At 43.9% G+C, this 21,646-nt stretch overlaps 1 protein-coding gene across 3 annotated transcripts in view; it reads right to left on the reverse strand.

Annotated features, from left to right (window-relative positions):
• JUP (junction plakoglobin) overlaps positions 1-2,694 on the reverse strand; it is a 59,167-nt gene extending 56,473 nt beyond the window's left edge. Inside the window, exon 1 of one of the 3 annotated variants that reach the window (XM_053360873.1) lies at positions 2,569-2,694. The gene's annotated coding sequence lies outside the window, so the exon portion shown is untranslated. Of the gene's footprint in view, positions 1-2,203; positions 2,227-2,568 lie in introns of those variants that run through there. The other 2 variants (XM_053360874.1, XM_053360875.1) reach the window with 2 other exon arrangements.
• Between the last annotated feature and the right edge of the window lie 18,952 nt (positions 2,695-21,646).

A 21,646-nucleotide genomic window follows, 5' to 3' on the forward strand; every position in this document is an offset into this window, starting at 1 on the left:
TCTTTTCAAACTTGCTTGAGAGAGAAGCACAATGATTACACACCAGCACCATACATAGCAGCCCCTCCCAGTTGGGAATTCTGACAGCTAATAAAGTAGATTTGTTCATCTCACTGAGATTCTCACACAATTTTGTGATCTCTTCACTAGTCTCTTAAATAACACAGTTTTCCAAAGCTCCCAGTGCTGGGAACATTTGTTTAAGGGTGCCAATTTTGGTAAAAATCCAATTTCCCCTTTCCAACAGCCTATTACCCTGTATAACATAACTTTAGCTTTATTCCACATTAAGGGGATCTAGGTAATTTGTAAGGAGAGCTCATAGTTCTGGAACCTGAGACATTACTTATATCCATATTAATGCAGAAACAGTTGATATTCAAATCAAAACAGTTAATTGCAGAGCACATTTAGAGGCACTCTAAGAGGCCCTTCACAGATCATCAAAATTACTTCCTGAAAGTCATCAGAAATCAATTGACATATTGTTGGTCTCTCCACAGTAAGCTAAGGTTTATATCACACTGAGATTTGGTGAGGTAGGGAAGAGCCTTTGGAAGGAGGAGAGGGTTTTCACATCTCTGTACCTACTTGCCATTAAAAGGAAGAATAATCTGATTATTTTGTTCTGACCAGGACAATTATGAAAGGCATTTTTGCTGATTTCTGTGAGCAGTTCCACAGCTTAAAGAAACAGACATTCAGTTATCCCAAATATGCCTGAAATCCCAATGGCCATTCTATTAACTCCTTTAATTACTTGCACTTTATAGGGAATGAGAATATAGAATTGCTTCTTTTTTCAAAAGAATTCTATTAAAATGGCTGAGGGATGGTGAGTAATTTGCTTCTGGGACAACACTGATCAAAGGGCGTGTCTGGGAGAGGCATTACGAAACTGCAACATACAACAGGGGAATACATGACACAAACTCCACAAATGCTCTTTAAAATCATAAATGTGAAAAGTACCAAGGAGACTGCCACTCCTTATTCACATAGGAATATTGTTAAGTCACACATTACTTTTAACGGTACACACTTTTCAGCTGGACACAGGCAGGTGGTATAGACAAGCTTCACTCCCTTCACCACCAAACAGAATGCTACCGAACTGTCACATATAGAGACATGGACTATTTACGCCTTGACTTTCAATCCAGTGCAAGACACAAAAGCCCACAATTTTAGGAAAGCAGATTCTTGCAAAATTCAAAGTCAAAGACACAACCCCAACTTTCCTATAAAATTCACGCAACTTGCCATAAACATGATCTTTCCTCATCCCGTGTAAACAAGCATATTTGCTTTCACTCATACTGCCAGCGTTCCTCATTATTCTGGAGACAAAAACCCATGACACTTCCAAGGGCACCAACCCCCAAACAGAAACAAGCACAACTCCAAACTAAAGGATCTACTTGTGATTCCATGTCCCAATTAGTTTAGCCATCTACTGCTTTCCCTTTCCCACCAGACGGAACTCCCCGAATCCACAATCTGTAATAGTTTGCCCTTCTCAACTTCAGGAAACACTTCCCGCAGTGGACATCCATCCCGACCCCCCATCCCTAGCCATAACAAAGATCCTCCCTGTCAACCTTTCTCTCCAGTCCTTGAATCTCTCCCCACTGACCCATAACCCCAGCCTAGGACTCAAGGACGATCCCTTCCCCATCCCCTCAATATGCTTTGCAGCCCCCCATGGGGTCGCTGTTATGTCCAGCTTACTGTCTCCTCCTGATCTACTCCCGAACTAGTCCACCTCACAACCTTGTGCGCTGCACCCCTCCCCGTGTCCTCACACTGCATGAACCCCCCACCATCCGACCCCCGCCTTCAGACCCACTTTGGATCCGGGCAGTTGCATCCAACAGCCCCATAACCCCTGGTAGTGCAAAACCGTCTAGCACAGCCCCTTTAGACCAACAGGGGGCCATGAAGGCAGCCCCTCCCTATCCAGGTCGCCCCCTCCTAATCCAAAAAAGGGGGGCTCTACAAAAAACAACCCCACAGATACAGTCCCCATAACTGTGACCCCCCACTCCTCCTCAGAAAGCACACGCCTTAGATGCCCTTAAGGCGCTAAGGTTTTCTTGCCTGCCCCCAGCCCCACAATGCGACCCCCACCCACCCCCGGGACCTTTCCGCCCACCCACGCCAGGGCACTCCCCGTCCTCGCTAAGACCCTTCTGTGACTCACAGGAGGTTGGCTCCCTTGCTCCCAACCCGAAAAGCACCACAAGGCTTAACCTTTGCCCGCCAGCCTTGCTCCTGGGAGGGAGAAAGAAGTTTCGGGTCATGGGCTCCACTCACCCCCCCCCGACCCCAAATCCCTCCGCACTGACTCTAATGCAAGTCCCTCCTCGGTTCTTACTTTGCAGTTGTAGTTTCCTCCCTAGCAACTCCCCTCTAACCTGAAGAGAAAACCCACCCGCTTTCCCCGCCAAGGGCCGCCGCTTCCCGCCAGCGTCTCCTCAGGAGCCCACCTAGGGCGGCCCCCCCCACTTCCCTCCAGGGACCTTCGGCCCACGCGCGCCCCCCACCCCCACCCCTCCGACGACCCACCTGCCGGCCCCGTCGCCACCGCCCTGCTCGCCTCTTGCTCCGCTCCACCCCGCGCCGAGTGACTCGCTCCAACGAACAATAGGGGTGAACAGAGACCTTGCCGGAGCCCAGCCCTGATCCCCATGGACACAGGCCACGCCCCCCGAGACCCTCATTGGCCGCGGCGCTGGCGAGGCGTGGGGGGGGGAGGGAAAGGCCTCCTCTCCCGCCCGCCACGCCCTGGGCTCGGTGTTTTAACGCCTTGATTGGAGGCGAAGGATAGGTGGCGACGGCATGCGGGGGAGGGGGGGAAAGGGTGGAGTCTGGAAGGGCGCGCGGAGCCGGGCAGGTGTGGGCGGGGCCAGGCGAGAAGGGGGCGGGGTTAGGTAACTGTCGGCGGAGGGATGGGGTTTTTGTGAGGCGAAACGGGGGGGGGCGTTCAATTTTCATCCGTTGGAGGAGTGTTTGGGGGGGCGCTTTAAAAGCCGTATTGTGAGGGGGGGGTCCAAAGAAAGTGATAATGAATTGGGAGAGGGATACAACTGGGAGCCTTTCAGGGGTAGTTTGTGTAGAGAAAAAGGGGAAGAGGATTCGTCAAAAAGGTTTTCTGCTGGGAGGGAAAAGTCATGAGAGGAAACTGGGAAGCGGAGTTTTTTTGGGGGGGGTAGGTGGTTTTATGTACAAGAAAAAATGGGTAAGTTGAAGGAAATTATTTTGTGAAGATTGCAGGTGGGGTGGGGGGAGATGTGTGGGAAGCTACCTGAGCTGGCAGAGAAGTTTTGAGGGGAAACCTGTGGACTGAGAATTTATGATTAGTCGTAGGATAATTTGGGAAGGCTACTATTGAACAAAGGTGTTTTTCAAAAAATAATAATATGATTTTCAGTTATATACATTTCAATAGTTTTACAGTCATTTTAACATTTCAAAACTCCCTCTTTCTGCGGTTCCTTTTATCATTTCCTGCATATTCTAAATTAACTTATTTTATTCATCTACTTCAGTTATTTACTCTTATGAAACTGCATGTTATTACAATAATCCTGCCAATGTCCGTATCTGTTTACAATTTCTTTGCACATATTCAATAAACCATTTCCATCATTTTATAAAAATGTTTGTTATCTTGATTTCTTATTCGTCCGGTAAATTTCGCCATTGCTACATAGTTCATATGTTTTTGTATCCATCCTTCTTTTGTTAGGACTACTCCTTGTTTCCATTTTGGGGCAAATAACATTCTTGTGGCTGTAGTCGCGTACATGAATAATTTTTGATACTGTTTAGGTAGTTCTACCCCTATACTGTAATTCCCAAAAAGAAAGCTGCTGGGTTTTTTTAAAAAACAAATGTTATTTTAAACATCTTTTTAAATTCATTATATATCATTTCCCAGTAAGCTTTAACCTTACTGCAAGACCACCACATATGATAGAAAGTACCTTCTTTCTCTTTGCATTTCCAACACTTACTCAACTTTGATTTATACATTTTTGCTAGTTTACTCGGTGTTAAATACAGTCTATATAACATTTTCATATAGTTTTCTCTTAAACCATAGCATGCTGTAAATTTTATATCCATATTTCACAATCGTTCCCACGCTTCCATATCTATATTAAAATGAATATCTATTGCCCAATGTATCATTGAAGATTTTACTTGCTCATCCTTTGTCTCCCAATCCAATAATATCTTATACATTTTAGACAGCATTTATTCCATACATTATATTCCAACAGATCTCTCTTCAGTTGTTATATTTGTTCCCCAAACCCTTGTTTCATATCTTTCTTAAATTCTTCATTCAAATGATGATATTGTATCCATTGTATTCCTGATAAATCCTTAAATTATTTTAATTTAAACTCTCCTCCCTCTTGTTTTAATAATTTTCTATAAGTTGACCAACCTTCTATCATATTCTTTTTCTTTACCGCTGTGGCTTCCAACGGTGATCGAACAAAGATTTTCACAGGGGGGAAAATGGATTTGGAAAGAAAGGGGCTGTTCAGATAGATTTTAGATAGGGAACTTTGGAGGGGTGTGTCATTTTATTATTTCTGATCTGGAATTTAGATCATTTCATTAGGAAGCTGCCAGGTCAGACTTTCTATCTAGCCTAGCATTGTCTATTCTGGTCGCGGTTCTCCAGGGTCACAGATATTTCCCTTCATGGGCTTGGCCATCTCAGAGCAAAATATGGTTTTGCACTTGACCATCTCTCCAGTATTGTAGGGGCATCCACAAGATGTCCTTCCTATCCCAGTGTTGTCCCAGACTTTTCTTTCTTTAAAAACATAGGTTTTCCACTGTGGGGAGGTTTGGGCTTCCCAAGGATTTTAAAAACCCTAGAATAGAGATGAAATTGTGTGCATGCCCACATGGGAGACAAAGGGATACAAAATCACATTTTGCCCCATTGTGCACCCCCCCCAATCTGCTAACTGGAACTTTTTAACTGGAGATGCAATGAACTGAATGTAGGATCTTCTGCCTGCAAAGCACAGGCAATGCTATGGTCCCTCTTATTTAAGCAATGGGGATTTCACTGGCATAAAACAGTGAACTGTGCTATGTTCTTTAAATTGTAAATTGGAACCACAATCCACAAAAACCTTTTAAATGTTGATCTTTTAATCCATGGAATTACAGTGCTTTACAGTTTCACTTTGAGGCTGACCACATACATTCTTAACCCTTGCTACTTAAAAGCTAACAGGGAGTGGCTAGATGGGTAAAGGAAGCAATATTACCGTATTTTTTGCTCTATAAGACTCACTTTTTCCCTCCTAAAAAGTAAGGGGAAATGTGTGTGCGTCTTATGGCGCGAATGCTGGCTGTACAGTTATCCCAGAAGCCAGAACAGCAAGAGGGATTGCTGCTTTCACTGCGCAGCGATCCCTCTTGCTGTTCTGGCTTCTGAGATTCAGAATATTTTTTTTCTTGTTTTCCTCCTCCAAAAACTAGGTGCGTCTTGTGGTCTGGTGCGTCTTATAGAGCGAAAAATACGGTAAATACCTCCCTTTGTGAGGGCACATACAATCTGAATGAAGGAGTACTAAAATTTGTTTTGTTTTTCTAAAAAACAACAACAACGCAAGCACTTCTGGATCTCTCCACTTTGGATAACTATCAGCCAGTTTCCATTCCCCATTTGAGGCAAAGTTTCTGAGTATGTGTTGGCTACCCAGCTCCAGGTGTAGACAAATGATGCAGATAATCTTAACTCATTCTAGCCAGAGTTCTGACCTGATTTGGGAACTGAAAATGCCATTCTTGATGACTGGGACACAATGGCAGCAAACTTCTTAGTTCTGCTGGGCCTCTCAATTGCATTTGGTGCCATTGACCAATGATATATCCTTCTGGACCACCTTTTTGGGTTGAGGCTATGGCACTGTATTTTGCTGGGTATGTTCTGGTCTGAAAGTTAGGTTCCAGAAGGTTGTGTTGGGGTGCTGTTTGAGAGAGCACTTTGAGGGAGCAAGATTTCTCAAGGGTCCATGTTGCCCCAAGAGCCCTTTACAGTTACATTAGTAGTCTTCATGTTTTTAAGGACTCGGAGCTATCTTTAGTTCAGAGATGTGTTTGGGGATCAGGTCAATTTTTAATATATATTATTGTGACACTCCTAAGGTGTAGATATGTTGGACTACAACTCCCATTATCCCTAACCACTGTCCATGCTGGCTGGGGTTGATGGACAGTGGAGTCCAGCAGCATCTGGACAGGTTGTTTCCCACTCTAGTTCTAAATGAAATCACCAAGAGATATCATCTGTAATGATCTGACAGCAATATGATACCCAAACCAAGTGTTTTAAAGGGGGGAAATGTGACGGTACTCACCATGAAGTTATTACAGTAAATGTCACACTTTTAACATTGGGGAAAATCGGTGCCGGTACTGCATACTCTGGAGCACCCTCAGAAAAAAAGTGCTGCCCAACTCTACTGTCTGAACACTCTGGTTTGGATGGCTTCGGTGTGGAACTTGTTTCAGACAAAACAAGGTGCTTTTGTTCAATAAGAACTCTGATACTGAGAAGGTTATTTCCCCTGATCTGGATGGAATAGCACCCCTTCTGAAGGATCAGGTGTGCAGTTTGGGACCCTCCTGGACCTGGCTTTCCTAGCCAGGAATGCTTTTGCCCAACTATGCCTGGTGTATGAACTGCAGCTCTTCATGAAGAAGGCAGATCTGACCACTGTCACATACGAATGTTTTGATTGCATCCAGGTTAGACTATTACAAGACTGCATCAGAGCCCAGTTATTTTGAGCATCTATAATTTGTTTGCTGGTAATTAAAATTTGTGCTTCCGATTATATTCTGAGTTCAATTCAAAGTGCTGGTTGTGATCTTTAAAGCTCTAAATGGAATGGCTTGGGTTCAGATACCTAAAAGACAACTTGCCTATCTGTTAAATTCTTCGAGTGACAGCTTTGTTCTGCATTCTGCTTTTTTCTGAGGTCCTGCTTGTCAGCATGTGGGATAGGTGTTTCGCCATAGTAGTAGCCAAGCTCTGGAGTATACTTCCTTGATATCTGTTTGGCTCTTTCACTGTCCCCCATCCTGATGGGCTGTAAAGACTTGTGTTTTCCTACAGCTTTTAATGAAAACTGAGATCTTATGTTTGGTGTTGGCTATATATTGTTTAGTGTTGGCTATATAATGTTGGTTTTTTGATTGAGATTTGAGCTGTTATTTTATTATGCTTACTGTACACAACTTTGGTGACCTTCTGTCCCAAAATAGTAAAGAAATTAACTTTACTTACATACCAACTACTGATTTAGTTGGATTGTGCTGCAAATAAAAGTCTATATTATTTTAACAAGCTCTCTTCAGGTATAAATTCAGTTTTGGGATAATATCAGATAAACCCTGCAAAAAGGCAGGGTTCTTACCAACTTCATCTCGAGCATAATTTCTAATGTCTATGACCAATTTTTTTCCTGTGTCTTAAGTTCATTTCATCATATAAATCCTCATATACATGGTCAAATACCACCAGTGGAATTAGAAAGTCAATAAACATCCATTTTTTTATATTCACAGTAAAACGTAGTACTTCCAGAATAGTAAATCAGGAGAACTGCAATTCCAGCTGACAGGGTTGATATACCAACCAGTGATAATGAACCTTACAGAAGTTAACACCTGCAGTGGTAAAACATTGAATCCCTTGCTATGTAATATAATGCTCTCCCATGCACCACAATAATTATAACTGCTGCTAATAGCTACTGTAGTGGTTGATCATATATATACACCTGACAACAGCTACCATCACCAATAGCGTAACATCTCCAAAGGCCTTTTCTTACTTTCTTCAAAACATGAACAGAGAGAAGGAACTGTGCAACGAAGAGTGACAAAGACAAAATTGAAAACAAAATTGCCTTTTTTTTACGTCAGATTCCAAAGCTGGGGGAGAAATTGAGAAAGACATTTTCCCCAACAATGGAAGATGATAAAGGACTTCCCATTAGAAAGCAATGAGGGAAAATGGTGCCTGACCCGGGGGAGAAAAGGCGCACAAGCTAGTTCGAATAACATCTTAAAGTGCAACAACTTGCTGCCGTCTTCTAGAGGAAACTGATTAATGAATCCCCAGCTGCTACTACAGAGCCTTTATTGTGGACAAATATTGCCTCTCTCCACCTGAGATTTTTTCCGTGGTCACAATTTGTCTGACTCTTGATGCTCATATAACATCATGAATTTCAGATGTCTATGGAATGGTGTCTATTTAGTTGTTGGAGGTGCTTACAAAGTCAGATTGAAAATAGGATATGTTTTCTGGTAAACAAATGCAGTTATAAATATTAGTTACACAGAACAAGAGGAGTCTGCGGGTATGTGTGTGCATATCATTGATTAATACTAGGATTTTGCCACTGGATTACAGCTGGAGCTTCCACTGTTAGTAACCTAATATTGTTATAAGGTTCATACTTCTTCATGGTATACCTGTATGTATATTTAAGAAGTCTCATAATCATTTCTCTAAAAGTTATAACACCTCTAGCAAAGTTTGTACACCGCTTCGTGGGGAAAACCCATTGAGAAGACTAATTAAACATACTAACTATGCAGTATGCACCAAGTCTGAAGAACAAGGTCAAATAGAAAAAACATGTTTAGTATTTATTTTGTAGCATAGAACTTTACTGTCCCTGAGCTTTGCCAAACTGTGAGCATCTCTAGATATTAGATGTTCTTCAGGCGACAATACAAAGGCCAGGATTAAGCAAAGGTTATTTTCTGATTTCCTAAAGGTTCTTCTCTATCCAAAGTCCTCTTGAACTCACAGAGCAGCAGTGTCAATAAAAGCATGTTTGAATCCTGGCAAAATAAGAACACTCCTTATGGGATCTAGAGGCCTGAACTGGCTGGGGGTCTGGGTAGCCTGATTCTGCTTCCAGAAATGGAGAACTTCACACAGAATTATAAGACCAATAGAGAGACTACTGATAGAGAAACTTTTTGAAAGCCTCAACCTTTTAACATTCCTGATGCACTGTAGCCCTTTCTATACCCATCTTTTGCAAACAAAGCTGATTTGATAATGCTTCCTTGCCCAACAGATATTATTGCAATGGGCTTTCATTTTAGGCAGGTGCTATTAGAAGCACAATATGGGTGTTTTCTTTAAATATATATATAATGACATAGTAACACTTGTCCCAAAAACCACGAACATTTAAAAAGGCTTTGAAAGTTGGTAGTGCAGGGATGAAATAGTCACAGTGTTACTCATAGCTTGTCAATGTGGAAACTAAATAAGCACATATTATGTATAATTAAGTACGTGATCCCATTGCACCTCTGCAGACACTCTAGCTAGTAGCTAGACTTCCTATGTTCCATATTCCTGTCTGTGGTCAGTTTTCTAGTTGCTCATGTACATCTTTAATTTTAATGCACTCAGGGATCGGGTCTTTGAACATCACAATTCTGCATGGATGAGGTCACCCACTGAGAACTGTAAAACTGTTAGTATGCTGGCATTGTTAAAGGGTATGAAAACCCACACTGTAGACTTTGTTGTGTTCTATTACTTTGCTTTCCAATGGGGATGTACAGATAACCTTTGCAGATTGACCTTCTAACATTGCTTACTTTCGCTCATGTAAACACAGCAAACATTTTGAACAAATTCAAAACCTGAAAAAAAAGCTGGAATCCATACTCGGCTTTTCTAATATTCCAAATTTTGCACCTGAAATTCAGCTAAAGGGAAAACAAGTATAGTAAATTATGTATCTAGAAACTGTCAAACTAAACACTTTTCTAATTTGGGATTGTAGGGTTGTTGTTTTGTTTGTTTGTTTGTTTTAAAGACTCAAATTAAACAACATAACTGGAAATGTTAAAAAATAATATAATTAATTTTATTCAATAGCAAATTTAAAAGAAAATTCAAGTTAAGAAAATTAGGCTGAGAATAATTTTACTCAAATATTTTAGTTGAAGAACTTGGAGCTATACACATCTAAACCATATTATATATTTTTTAAAATGGAATATATGCAAAAAAATAACTTCCTGTTAAAAAATCAGCAAATGTGATTTAGATACATTTGCTAGTTAAGGTAAATGTGTCTGTTGCCTTGTTTATCTGATTATCATACCACCCATCCAACAACAAAAACACATTCATTTTCCAGCTTTAGCTAAAAATGAATTTTGCTCATAGGCTTAAGTCTCAGCAGGCCCTCTAGACAAAGTAAGCAGGTATTACTGTGTTAAAAACAGCATGACATGGGGCGCTTCCAGAATATTGCTGTTTTGTGAGTATGGTTCAGTTGAATTGCCAGGAATTTCAGGTTGCACAATTAAAATGGATTTAGGCTCTTGCGTAACAAACCCACTTCCCAAAAAAATTGAATTTTTTTCAAGGAAGGCGGCAAGGAAATGCATTAGAAAGTGTGAGATAACAATGGCTTGGCACAATATTCTATAACCTCCCTGTAAAATTTGTTGCAAACCAAGCAGGATGAATACTCAATAAACAGATTGTCTGGAAAGTGACCATGGCAAAGGGCACTTGCAAAATCTGATTCAGTCCATATGGACATTGCCAATGATGCCAGAGCTACTCAGCTGCTTTGAAAGACACGTTCTGTTAAATATGTTGGCATCTTGAAGCAGTGTTGTTGTAAGCATGTCGACCTTTCCAAAGTAAACATAACTGCATTCAGCACAATATTGTATGTTTATATACTTTCAGCCAAAGGAAGCTGATTAGTCAAGAATCTCTTATTTTCTGGGGCAAACATGAAGGGCTTAGCTTTAGCTGCAGCTCAAGAAGGGTTGGCTTTTTTGTGGCCATCCTTGTTGGACTCCACATCCCATCAGCACAACTAGCATGGATAATATTCAGGGATGCTAGGAGTCCAGCAACATTTGGAGGACCACAGGTTAACCACCCCTGGTATATGTAGTTCAGAACCTGTTTTTCAATGCAACTCCATAGCCCAGGGACATGTGCAATGATAGTAAATAAAAGTGCATTTTAACATGTGCAACGTATATTCTGCTCAGTACTACAATATAATTATAGTCAGCCACCACCCATTTAGGATTTGTTTTTTTAAAAAAGGACGTACAGGGGAGAATATGTGATTTCCAAGCAGATGCAAGCCCTAAAATTTCTTGTTTTGAATTTCATGCTGCCAGTTGAACAACAGATATGGCTACAGAACAATACAATCGACACAAGACAAGTTTGCTTCGACTTGGTGGCTGTTTTGTTTGATGGGGTCGCATTACCTCAAAACCACATAACTCAGCCACTGGCTTGGCAAATTTACACGGTCACGATTTTCACGGAGTATCTGTTTTCCTCATATTCCCTTCCACGTACTGATTAATCAACTGGACGACAATTGATAAAAAGAGGCAAGCATTTCTCTTTGTCTGGCTCCTGGTGCTACATCCCCTACCCAGGGACAGCAGACAAGAATTGTCTTCCCCATCCCCCACCCCCACCCCCTTATGTTAAGCAACGGCCAAATAATGACATTATCTGCCAATGCACTTAGTCGCTGGTGCCTTAGACAGCCTCTGGGAGCTGTGCTTTAATTATAACTGCATTTCCTAACAGGCTTCAGTTCATATCCCCATTAAAAAATATCAATGCACAGCAGCATTTGCGCGACACAAGGCCTGTCTGCCCTTCCCTCTGCGGAGTTCAATGGAAGCTGCTAATCCACGGTGTGGAATAGGCTATAGCTGGTCTACATCTAAGGCCTTTGAAGATAAAGCTTCAAGAATCCCGAATTCAAAGAAGCATCAGGCTCAGACGGGGTCAGTTCATCCCCGCGGAATGCCTCATGAGCTAGCTAGAGGGCTATGGCAGTGTGTCTCGGTGCAGCGGAACAGCCACATTTAGCTACTATGCCCAGGGAGTAAATGGTAGTCAAATTTAGGGTCAAGAAGAAATTTCTCCCCATTTTAAAACAGCTTAGTGGTTCTGATGGTTTTTGGCCTTCTACGCCGTCCTTTCCCCCTCGAATGAACCTGGCGGGCTTTGTTTCAGAGTGCATTATTGCAGACCTTCTCTTCTTTGACACGTGGCATGGGTAACATTCCTGCTCCTTGAGACATTGAATCCTGGTCTCATTTTAAACACCTGCTGAAAGTGGTGTTTGAAGTAGCTCCTTATTGTAATGCTCCGTTCCTGCCATTGAAAATGAGGGTGAGAACACATTTTAATGAAGGTCGCTCAAGGACAAAACACCTTGTCATGTTGAGGCATAATGAGGAACATCAAGCTTTCTATAAACTAGGGCATGAAGCAGTCCATTATGGAGAGCCACAGGTTTGTCGGAGATGGAGGTGATCTCTGGAAGAACTGGAGTTTTTCTGGGATACTGCCTATTCTTCTGCATTGTGTGAAACTACGGTAAAAGAAACACTGAATTCATTTGTAGCCCTTTTCAAATTGGTTACAGAGATTGCTAAGGTTTTAAAATTAGTTATCACTATTATGATTATTACTATTCTTCACCTGATGTTTCATGCTATGAAATTATTTTTTCATCTGGAATGCTTGTGCAGCTTTCATGTTTGTTAATATTTTCCATGACCTATTTGATAGATTTGCAACAGCCTATGGCCATTTAAGCAAATAATTTCATTTGCTGGCCTACCCTATGGACCTAGGGAGGAATTATTTATAGAACAGGAGTGTCCCAAATAAGAATCCTGAACTGCCTAGAAAAGGAGCCATTCCTAAGATATCATGTAAGATTGCATTCAACACTAGTCCTTTTCAGTGTAGACCCAGTGAAGTTAATTAATTTAGCTGCATTAATTTCACTGGGTCTATTCTGAGTATGACCAGCATTGACTACAACCCTATGACATTTGTGTGTGCATTTTGCCTGCTAGTGCAGAAAGACAGTGCTTTGTAGTGCCTAAAACAGGCATAGGCAAACCTCCGGCCCTCCAGATGTTTGGGACTACAATTCCCATCATCCCTAGCTAACAGGACCAGTGGTCAGGGATGATGGGAATCGTAGTCCCAAACATCTGGAGGGCCAGAGTTTTCCTATGCCTGGCCTAAAATGTAAAGGCACAATTGCCTGCAGATACAGTCATACCTCGTGTTACGTTTGCTTCATGATACCTTTTTTCAGGTTGTGTGCCGTGGCAACCCGGAAGCACCGGAAAGGGTTACTTCCGGGTTTCACCGCTCGTGCAGGCACAGAGGTGCTAAATCGCGCTTTGCACATGCGCACAAGCGCCAAATCGCATCGCACACCTGTGCAGATACGGCACTTCAGGTTGCGGGCTTTTCATGTTGCGAATGGGCCTCCGGAACGGATCCCGTTCGGAACCAGAGATACCACTGTACACACACACACACAAACACACACACTTCTTCTGCCTCCACTTGCCAGTACCTCACAAGTCAGGAACAAGAGACAAACTTGACATTAGTAAAAATCCAGCCCACCAAACTCCTACCCTGCCACTGAGGTTCTGGGCTTTCCCTGACATTCCACAATTTGTTCTCCATGCTGCGGCTGATAACATCTCATCAAAGTCCTTGTCTCTTTCAAAGTGTGTGCCACACTTAGACACATGGTTACAATCAGTATTGGTAAAAGGACACAGGAGGCCGTCTTTCCTTTGCAGAACTCTCACTGTCAGCTTATGCCTCGGTTTCTCTATGGTGTGGCAAGACAGATATTGTTCCAGTAGTCTGGTTCTTCCGCCCTGGGTGGAGGCTGCACTGCTCCATTCCCAACCCTGCCTTTGCTCTGCTGTCACAACACAATGGACAATACCAGGCAATGTGATCAGGAGATTGCTAGCGCAGCAACAGCCTGCAGGAAGGAGGAAGATGCGTCAAGTACCAGCCCCTCCACACCACGCTAAAAGCTTCGATTGTTCGGCTGCGTTAACAGGAAGATGGGAAACCACAAAGCCCATTAGCTTCATGAAGAAAGCTCCTAAATCATTAATGGCAAAAAAAGTAGCCTGAGATGTCAACTCCCAGCGGCTGGCCACAAAGTCACTGGCCTCAGTATCCTACCAAACCACACTGTACAAGCCAACATATTTTCTTGTGCCACTTTGCTCCTGTTTTCTCACAATTGCCATTTAATTGAATCAAAAAAGAAAGACAAGTGTAGCTTGGAGAATGAGTTGCCGGCCACAAGAGGCCCCTTGTAACTTTAAGCGCCTGCTTGGAAAAGGTTGCCCCCGCGACCTTTTCCCATCATAGTGCTATGGTGAGAGAAAAGCTGTCTTTGGCTGAATGTGCCCTTCCACACAGGCACACGTGGCATTTCCAGACATCCTCAGGGATCCAATTGCTTCTGTGATGACCGGAACACTGATTACTGATTCGAGCCAGCAAGTGAGAGTGCACTGACTTCAGTGCTGCTCTTGTATCCTACTTTACAGAAGATGGTCCTCTGTTTGAAGGGTTATCTGGCTCACGTTCAGATAAGAACCCCAAGAAGGGAAAGGAAGCAGGGGCCTTGGAACTGCCCGTCAACAGTTAGCACACAGCTCAGCAGGCATACAGGTTATTTGCTTACAGATTTCCCCACTATGGCAACACTTACTGTTTTTTTATTTAAATTACACTGGTTATTTCTAAATTTGCATCTACACAGTGAGAGCCATGCAAAGTCTACATGGCCTCTTTTCTCCTCTTTTTTAGGATGAATTTCCTTCTTTCCAGCACTCCACTTTCTCTGCAGACTACACTTAGGATTCTTTGGGAGTGGGGGAGATAGTTAAATTGGAGCAAAAGGTATATTATATGTTTGTATTGAGGAACCACTCATGAAAAACTCTCCGGGACAAAGCTGTAAGAAGGACTCACCGCCAAAACTGCCAAAATCAGAGCCTTTGATTTATAATAGGTGTGAGCAATTCCATATGTCTGGTTTACACCACCTTTGAGCCTCTTTTGCAATCTCTGGGTGGGGCCAGTGGGTGCTTCCAGACAACCTGCTTGTTTAACACTCATCCCAATTTGCTTGCAGAGAGTTCAGACAAAGTTATCTATTTAATGAGCAATCACTCTGATTTCCTTGCAGAAAGACTAGATGACATTGTGTCAAAGTAAGCACTTCCTGCTGCATTTTACATCGCTTTCCTTCTAGCAAAATATCTGGTCTTTTTGGGGGGGGGGGGTGAGTTAGTTGGACAAGAGCAGAGGTCAGCAAACTTTTTCAGCAGGGGGCCAGTCCACTGTCCCTCAGACCTTGTGGGGGGCCAGACTATATTTTGAAAAATAAATAAATGAACGAATTCCTATGCCCCACAAATAACCCAGAGATGCATTTTAAATAAAAGGACACATTCTACTCATGTAAAAACACGCTGATTCCCTGACCGTCTGTGGGCCAGACTGAGAAGACGATTGGGCTGGATCCGGCCCCCGGGCCTTAGTTTGCCTACCCATGGACAAGAGCTTCAATGGTACGAACCAAATTTGCTAGTTTGCAACTGAATCCCACTTGAAAGTACCAACAGTCTGGACGTGCCCTTTATGTGAATGTTTCATCCTTTTTAATGCAGAAAATGGTGGCTAGGCATTCTCTGGCTAGTCCCAATTGGACATTCACATATTAAATCATTTGAAGAGGGAATTTGTTTTAAACCTTTTGTAAAATAAACAAATCAACAGCCTCTGTGTAATAGAGGAAAGAGCAGCACCTAGGAATTGAATTCTTCTTTCATTCCAGTTTCATTTCAAAACACTTTTTGCACAGCTCCCTTGAAATAATGTTTCCTTGGAGGGATTGGAGTGTGGGTTACATTGCCGGTATTTGCAGATAGATTCTCCCTTTAGCACGGAATGTGGGTTTTAGGGATGGCTTCACAAATCTTCAGGAGAAATAAACAATGGATCTGTCTGTCGGACGAAGGGAATCTCCAGCTACCCATCTTACCTGGCAGTGGAAACAGCAGATGAATCGCCTGAAGGCATATGACGCAGGTTTTGACTGCTGAAGCTAAGCAGGCATTGATGTAAGCTGCCTGGATGTACCATAAGTTGTCTGAAATCTTCCAAGGAAGAGAGGGGAGTAAGTGAAACAAATAAGCAAAGAACAAGACAGAGTCCAAACAGAGTGGCCCTGCTACACCTCTGCTTCTTCTCCAGTCTAGGGAAAGGTTTCTGGCTCTTTGGTGATGGTGTATGGCCCCAGGCGCCCCATGGAATGCTAGCAGGGGTCAGCAAACTTACCACACCTTGGACTGGTGTCTCCAGCACTGATTGCACGGCGGGCCGGAGGGCGGGGGAGCGCGTGTGCACACGCCATTTCCAGCGCACTTCTGGGTCAGAGGAGCACCGGAAATAGCTTGTGCACATGTGCACAGGCCTCCTCCGACCCAGATGTGCACCGGAAATAATGCTTGCACATGCGCACAACACTTGTGCATGCACACAAGCTATTTCTGGTGCTCCTCCGACCTGGAAGTGGGCAGCTGCGCAGCGCAGCGCCGGTAAGAGCGGGCGGCGGCAGTGGGCAGCAGGGGTCGATAAATGAGTCCCCCGGGCCTTATCCAGCTTGCGGGCCTTAGTTTGGGGACCCTTGTGCTAGCCCACAGGACTCCCCACTCCTAGTTCTGCAGAGACAACCCACAACCAAAAACAGAAGCTGACCTTAGAAGGAGGAGCACTTTCTTCTAGCATCCCATCTGCCAAGGCAAAAACTCAAGTCGCTGCTATTTTCAGAAAAGCTAGGGGTGCAGCCAGTTGCATACCGCTCTAGGTACCAGTGCAGCAGGCCTTGTGACCCAGCATGTGCCTATGACCTCAGACCCTCCAAGTTTCCCTATTTTCCAGGAACAGTCCCAGGTTTACAGAAGCCGTCCTGGTTTCTGATCTGATCCCAGAATGTCTTGCTTTTCCTTAGGACATCCCTATTTTCATCAGAGAAATGTTGAAGGGGATATCTCTACAATCGTACCTTGGAAGCCAAACGCCTTGGCCCTCATATGTTTTGGCTCCCAAACGCTGTAAATCTGGAAGTGAGTGTTCTGGTTTGCGAACGTCCTTTGGAACCCAAACGTCTGATGGGGCTTCCGCGGCTTCTGATTGGCTGCAGGAGCTTCCTGCAGCCAATCGGAAGCCGTGCTTTGGTTTTCGAACGTTTTGGAAGTCGAATGAACTTCTGGAATGGATTCCGTTTGGCTTCCAAGGTACGACTGTATTTTCATTGGAGAAATATTGGAGGGTATGTGGTGGAAGTATTTTTTTCCTTTGTCTGCCCTGAATCTTCCAGCATTTGTTCGGAAGATGCCCCTTGCTCTGGAGCAGATCAGACCTGGAATAGTCCCTCACTCCATCTAAACAAGATGTGCAGTTCGGTGTTAGAGCGCACACCACCAATGCAATGAGGGAGGCTTGAGCACAAAATACCAAACTGCAGCCCCTTCCCCCAGTTCCTTACATCCATGTTGTGGGAAGAACCAAATGGAAGCGAAGAAGCTTCTGCTATGCCCTCAAGGGCCCTGGCAGCCGATCCTCAAGGGCGACAGTGCTGGGCTAAAGGTTAAAAGCAAAGGGTGAGCTTGTCACATTTGCAGATCGGGAGCCGCGGGCAACAGCGCTGATCTCATCGCAGACAGGGAAAGATGTTAATCCAGAGCAAACGATCAGCGTCAATATTTCAAGCAGTGCATTAGGCGCAGTCAATTTCAGTTAAGGCTGCGCCTGGCTTATGTATAATTCAGCAACGCAGCCCTGCCGCCGCAGCCAAGGGGGTTCAGTTCTCCATAGCCTTATTGTTTATTAATAGAAGCACTACACGGAATGCGGAGGGGGAGAGGCTGTCTATATTAAGCCTCGAGATTACACGCACACAGCCACGCAACCCCAGAGGTACCCACGTTTCCTCTCTGCCACCCCACTGCCTGCAAGAGGTCACGTGCCCTTTTTGGCCCTCAGAGAAGGCCCGGCTGCTGAACAAAAAGCTTGTCACCCTCAGATGAAAAGGCCGCTTTGAAGGCAGCATCTTCTCTGCAAAGGAAATTGCAGCATTTTCTCTTTCCGCAGACGAAATTGTTGCTGCTCCCTGGGGGAAGCTGATTTGATGAGCGAGGGTGGAGCTTAGGGAGAGAAAGCATGGAAGATGGGGGCAGGGGAGGCAGGCAGCAATGGAAGTGGGTCGGAAGCCAAACTCCTCTGCGTTCACTGACAGGAACTGGGAGCCACTGAATGCAAGGACGGCTAGACGGCTGGATATTCAAAAATGGCGGTGGCCTTAACCAATCAACCGGTGTGATTAATCAAATGAAGCTCAAAATTATTTTGTGGGGTTGGCAGGGGTGTCATTATCAGCTTCCTGTGTTCCAGTGAAAGAAGCCAAAGACTCCAGAAATTGGGGTCCCTGAAGAGCCCACCATTTTCAAGGCCCTCGTTCCCTCCTCAGAATTCCAGACAAGTTTGATTGGGGTGGGGGGTGCGACGGGGAGAGAGAAAATGGAAGTAAGTGGATGAATTGTCTTCCAGGGTGAAACTGTTGTGATATATCTCTCTTGTGGCCAATGAGAACTGCAAACAACTGAAGGTGACAGCGGTCGATTGAAATCAACATTCATGGGCCTTTTAGATGTGGGTTTTCCACATGGCAATCTTTGATTGCTGAAGCTGTTTTGAAGCTGGCGTTGGTGTAAAATATGGAATTTCTGAGCATACTGAAATTGAAGCTCAAGAGCGGATATAGTATAGTGAGGGGTGGGGGACCTGTGGCCCTCCAAATGTTGACTCCGGCCCCCATCAGCCTCAGCCAACATGGCCAACTGTCCGGGATGACAGGAGCAGGAGTCTAGCCACATCTAGAGCACCACAAATTCTCCGCCACTGATGTAGTGACTGGAGTACCAAACTAGTTGTGATGTAAATGAATCACCTGCATTTCCATTTCATTTTCTTTTGTATACTTAGCTGCTGCGTGTGGCTTGATTTTAATCAGGAACTGCGAGGAGCAAGGATGGGGGCTTAACCTTTTCATCTGCCGTCACAGTTGTGCTTTGCAGCTTCTGCTATTGGCCCAGACAGGAAAGCTCCCTGTGGCATCAATGGAAGATTCCTTTCCCCAGCTGATAGCAACTGGGGCAGGGGATGGCGGCATTTCCTTCATAAGCACGGTCCATGTGGAAACGGTTTAAAAGCAACACGCCCACATGCCATGTCCTGACCCAGACCCTCCAGTGTCCCTATTTTCCAGGGACAGTCCCAGATTTACAGAAGCCATCACAGTTTCCAATTTGATCCCAGAATGCCTCGCTTTTCCTTAGGATGTCCCTGTTTTCATTGGAGAATGGAACGTCAGATGGACAGGGTATTATTATTATTATAGTACCTCTGGTTAAGAACTCAATTCATTCCAGAGGTCTGTTCTTAACCTGAAACTGTTCTTAACCTGAGGTACCACTTTAGCTAATGGGGCCTCCCGCTGCCATCATGTCGCCGCCACGCAATTTCTGTTCTCATCCTGAAGCAAAGTTCTTAACCTGTGGTACTATTTCTGGGTTAGTGGAGTCTGTAACCTGAAGCATCTGTAACCTGAAGCGTATGTAACCTGAGGTACCACTGTATGATGATGATGATGGAATAGGGCATCCCTATTTTCATCAGAGAAATGTTGCAGGGTGTTATGTACTGAGTTGAATAGGATCCAAACTGCAGCAGTCTGATTGGTCCTAGAACAATAGGATCCAAAAGGCAGCAGTCTGATTGGTCCTGGAACAATAGGATTCAGAATGCAGCAGTCTGATTGGTCCTAGAACAATGCAGCAGTATGATTGGTTGGCAGGAACTACCCAATCATGCTCCAGATAGAAGTGAATCCACAACCTGATTGGCTTACAGTAGAATTCCGGAATTAGCCAATCATGTGCAGCCCATTGTGTAAATAATGTATATAAAGCAGATACTTTGAGGGCACTTTCATTCATTCCTCCTCACCACTATGAGCTGAATAAAGAGCATGAAATCACTTTGCAACTCTGAGTATATTTCACAGGGTATCAAATCCCTCCTCCTTTGGTGACAATTAAAGTAAGAAACAGAGCTGCAAGGGAAATGTTAAGGGCCACATCCAATATGGTCCCAGGCACTGGTGATTGGTGGCCATTGGGGCTGGTAGGGAAGAAGAAGAAGAAGAAGAAGAAGAAGAAGAAGAAGAAGAAGAAGAAGAAGAGGAGGAGGAGGAGGAAGGGGAGTTTGGATTTGATATCCCGCTTTATCACTACCCTAAGGAGTTTCAAAGCGGCTACCATTCTCCTTTCCCTCCCCCCCCCCCCACAACACTCTGTGAGGTGAGTGGGGCTGAGAGACTTCAAAGAAGTGTGACTAGCCCAAGGTCACCCAGCAGCTGCGTGTGAAGGAGCGGAGATGCGAACCCGGTTCACCAGATTACGAGTCCACCGCTCTTAACCACTACACCACACTGGCTCACTGGGAAGAAGACAAGGAGCCCCTACAGTAAGTGGAGGCAGAGCCAATGCCAGGCAGAGCCAACTGAGTCCAGCCTCATCCCCATTGTTCACTTTCCTGCATTCTAGAAGGGGCAACACTGAGACTAAGCAGGAAAATGACAGCCAGGGCCACCCCCCTGGACTGGATATAGTAAGGCAGGCAGGTGGGAGGTGGCTGAGGCCAGACTGAAGTTGGTGAGGCAGTGCCCCATTCATCCAAATGGACCAGGCCTCCAGTGAGCCTAAGCTACTGAAGTGCAAATCAGGAAGTCGTCCATTTCAATGTCTCCTCCATGACAAACTCTCTCTGCTTGTCCTTAGGCAACCCATTATTCCAGCAGCTTCGCTGAGAAAGACACCTGCCTACCCATTCAGGCGGCTGTTATAAGGATTAAAATACGGCAATGCATTTAATTTTTAATATAGCATTTTACTGTTATGTTTCTTTTAAATGCGAGCCACTTTGGGAAATTAGTGTGAAAAATCAGAGTGTGAATAACCTGGGAATAAATACATAAATGAAAAGGGATCTTCCTTGCATTTCATTATTACATTTCTATTAAAGTGCTATATAAATGCTGTCATTAGTATTCCTACATGAAAGCTGGGTAGATTGATTTAAAACAAGGCAATTGAAAGCTGGCTGCCAAGTTCCTCATCATGTTAAAATTTGTATTATTATTTTTAATCGTTTAATCCACCCCAGATGAAAAAGAAGACAGCAATATGCATTTTTTTCCCCTCAGCAGTAAGTCTTACAGTTTTCAGCTGGTCTTATGCTTAGGTAACTGTATAGAATTGCTCTGTATATTTGACTTTCCTTCTGACAATGAGTGGTGGCTTTGTATTATTAAGCTGTCCTCTCTATTTAAAAACAAATGTAGCTGAGGCTGCATTCACACTACAGTTTATTCCATTTCCCCAGTGTTTCCCTAACTCTTAATTTCTGTATTATAATTGAGCTTTCACATGACGTGAAAGCCACTTCTGGAAATCTAGTGGAATGTAGTGGAAATTTAGCAGTTATTTCCATGTTAATTGCCTCCAGAAAAAAATCTGCTTGCAACCCCATTAAGCCAGAAAATTGCCAAGTGACAAAATCTGTTATTTCCTGCTGTTTTCATGGGTG

The sequence above is a fragment of the Podarcis raffonei genome, chromosome 13 (assembly GCF_027172205.1).
Source record: "Podarcis raffonei isolate rPodRaf1 chromosome 13, rPodRaf1.pri, whole genome shotgun sequence".
NCBI lineage: Eukaryota > Metazoa > Chordata > Lepidosauria > Squamata > Lacertidae > Podarcis > Podarcis raffonei.